The sequence below is a fragment of the Sinocyclocheilus grahami genome, unplaced genomic scaffold (genome assembly GCF_001515645.1).
Source record: "Sinocyclocheilus grahami isolate Dianchi unplaced genomic scaffold, SAMN03320097.WGS_v1.1 scaffold948.1, whole genome shotgun sequence".
Taxonomy (NCBI): Eukaryota; Metazoa; Chordata; class Actinopteri; order Cypriniformes; family Cyprinidae; genus Sinocyclocheilus; species Sinocyclocheilus grahami.
The window spans coordinates 90,034-93,773 of NW_015506127.1; the positions used below are offsets into that span (position 1 = coordinate 90,034).

Consider the following 3,740-nt stretch of genomic DNA (forward strand, 5'->3'; position numbering starts at 1 on the left):
GATATGACAAGTGCGCCCTCAAACTCTGTCCTGTGTATGTGTGAATAAGTGCTTATTGTAAACAGGTATTTATTAAATAATTTTATTTAGTGAAACGCAACCCTCATAAAAAGTATGTGTGTAACATATTCACACTTCACAAGATACATTTTGTGTAGTAAATTCATCAAACGCACCATCCAGCGGAGTATACTCTAGAAAATAAAACCAAATACCCAGTATAATTAATTACTGAGTAATGAGAATGAAATATTTGAAAATATTTAATTTGTTGCGTATGTGTATGATAACTTAGCCCAGTTATTATTTAGTCGTGAAAATCTGGAATCTGAGGGTGCAAAAAAAATCTAAATATTGAGAAAATCATCTTTAAAGTTGTCCAAATGAAGTTCTTAGCAATGCATATTACTAATCAAACATTAAGTTTTGATATATTTACGGTAGGAGATTTACAAAATATCTTCATGGAACATGATCTTTACTTAATATCCTAATGATTTTTGGCATAAAAGAGAAATGTATAATTGTGACCCATACAATGTATTGTTGGCTATTGCTACAAATATACCCCAGCGATCTAAAACTGGGTCACAAATGATGGCACATCAACACTCTCTCTCCCTACACACTGTACAGTGGCGTTACTGCATCGCAGAATAATCCTCCTATGCAAACGTTGGCGTGTTTGTCTGTTCACAGCAGAATGTGTTTAAATAAACGTTATTTATTCTAAGAGGGTTTGTGTCAAGTAAATGAAAGCACTTAAACTCCCACATTGCTTTGTGGATTCAATACAATTCATATTCACGGTCACACTTTATATTAGGTGGCCTTAACTGTATGTACTTACATCAAAAAATATGTACTTACTGTGTTCATATTGTATTGCAAAACACTTTTGCTGCTATTGAGCTGGGATACGGGTCAGGTTAGGGACAGGTTTGGTGGTATGGGTAGGTGTAAGGGATGGGTCAACAGTGTAACTATAAATGTAATCACAGAAATTAATTACAGATGTAATTACATACAGGTATTTTTAAAAATATAAGTACAACGTAAAAACATGTATGTACACAATAAGTGCACTCAGGGATTGAAATTAACTTTTTTACTCTCCAGCCAATTTGGCTACTAAATGTTTAAGTTAGCAGCCATTCATAACGTCTACCAGCCAACATTTAAAAAAAAGACAGAAATAAACCAACAGCTTGAGGCTGTCTACACTGGACGTGACAAAGCGACTGTTGCAATCATTTTGTGTCAGTACTATGGGTGTGCGATATTGACAAAAAATAATATCTCAATATTTTCTGGGATAATAGATAACGATAATTAGACGATATTTGCTGAGTGTGTTATTGTGCTGATATCTTAAGGATACCGTGGACAGCTGACTCCTAAAGTTTTTGATATTCTTCATATTCTGTGCGCTGGTCAGTTCACAGCAGTGAGAGAAATTAATATTTTCCAATAAGTTTAGATTGATTTTTACCTTTTATGGGCATTTTTACCTTTATAAAGCCATTTTTTCTAAAAGTGTACATCATCTTTTGAGTCAAATTCTTACATTTAATCAGTCAATTATAATAATAATACATTTAGGCTGTTACTGAACAAATTAAATCAGTATCAATAAAATTCATCTTTGCAGAAGTTCCATATGAAGTGGCATTTAGATGTATTTACACACGTTAATGCAGCTTAGAGGGACATGGGATGCTTTAACCCGCAGTGACAAATGCATAAATAATGTTTTGATATTTTAAACATGAAATGTTGAATAGTGATATTTAAATTATTAAAAAAATTAAAAGATACTTTAAATGTGAAATTAAATCCGCCAGTAAGTGGCAGCAGTGAGAGAAATTAATATTTTCCAATAAGTTTAGATTGATTTTTACCTTTTATGGGCATTTTTACCTTTATAAAGCCATTTTTTCTAAAAGTGTACATCATCTTTTGAGTCAAATTCTTACATTTAATCAGTCAATTATAATAATAATACATTTAGGCTGTTACTGAACAAATTAAATCAGTATCAATAAAATTCATCTTTGCAGAAGTTCCATATGAAGTGGCATTTAGATGTATTTACACACGTTAATGCAGCTTAGAGGGACATGGGATGCTTTAACCCGCAGTGACAAATGCATAAATAATGTTTTGATATTTTAAACATGAAATGTTGAATACTGATATTTGAAATTATTTAAAAAATGAAAAGATATTTTAAATGTGAAATTAAATCCGCCAGTAGGAGGCAGTAAGTCACTGTTAAGTCAGTCATTGCGATTGAACCGAATCATTTAAACGGGTGATTCATTCAGGAATGAGAAGCAGAACAGTGCTGTGGCTGTGTTTGGAATGTTTTTTGTTAGCGAAATAGCACAGAAATAGCACAAAAACAGCCAATATGTTGTCTAAAACGTAAGTCTCTTAATATTAACTTATTGTTTATTGAACTGTTGTATAAAATCAATATCACATTTGTAACCATGCTGATTTTTTTTTTAAACGGCACTCTTCGTGTGATATTGGTTAACTATATGAATTGATATAAATATATACATTTTCTGCCCCCTTATTTTAAATTATGTGATCATTCTTAATGCATATTAATAGACTGAATCATGCAGTGAAAGAACGCACTCTCAATGCGCACGCGCACTAAAGCCTATGTTCATCTAACCAGACTTCATCTCGTTGCGTATACGTGACTCTGTAGGTGTGTTTAGTTTGGTTTTTGCAATATACTCGATAATGTCATGATGTCTCACGAGTTCAGTATTGGAGCTAAACCTGCGCAGATTTGGCTTGCATGAACTTCCACAAGAAATTAATGAGTGAACATAACTTATGTAAAGTAACCCGGCGTTACTCGCCACAGCTGAATTTCAAACCCTGAGTTCACTGTACCAAATTATCAATTGAAATTTAAGTGCATAGTAGTTAAGGCCACCTAATATAAAGTGGGACCATATTCACAATTTAGCTAGATTTTTTTATTGGTTTTGCAGTAATTTGTTCTAACCGTGCTGAATACTTGCGAGAGTAAGGCTCAGAGCGAAACCGCACCGACCGCAGACGCTCTCTAGGGAGACGCGCTCTTCTCCAGAATAAACGGGGTTTCTTAAGTTTCCACTGCTGTATTTTTCATGACTCGACAACATTTCAGGACACGTCATGTTTGGCTTCAGAAAGATGGGAATCCCGTATCCATGAGTGCTTTCTGCAAATCTAGCAATCCTCATGAGAAGAGCAGATGAACCGAAGTCTGCAGCAGAAAGCTCTGAGAAACAGCATGTACATTTATTCATTTCCAGAAGCTTTCATCTGGACTGACTTACATCACGCTTTCCCACAGGTTCGTTCCTCCCGGAGAAACCCGGGGTCAGGCGCTGCGCTCAAGGGCGCAAAACAGTGTTTCAGACGAATTTAAAGAGTTCAAACCTACAACCTTTTGGAAATCAGCCCAGATCTTTAACCGCTAAACCAGAGCAGCGCATTAATGTTTTAATGTTTGGCTTAATTCAGGTTCAGCTCTTCTGAGGCTTCGTAAAAGCTTACTGAATTGTGTTCTGAGAATCGTGCAAATATTTTAATGCTTCAGTGATTTGTTTCAGTTTTCTTAAATAATTTGCCCAGGAGTGCCACACACACACACACAAACACACACACAGACACAGACACACAGACACACAGACACACGCGCACACACACACACACACACACACACATAC

At 35.1% G+C, this 3,740-nt stretch overlaps 1 protein-coding gene across 1 annotated transcript in view; it reads right to left on the reverse strand.

Annotated features, from left to right (window-relative positions):
- Positions 1–3,740, reverse strand: part of LOC107564582 (neurexin-2-like) — a gene marked incomplete at its 3' end in the record, with an annotated part of 375,377 nt that overhangs the window by 78,559 nt on the left and 293,078 nt on the right. The gene's annotated exons all lie outside the window — the stretch shown is intronic.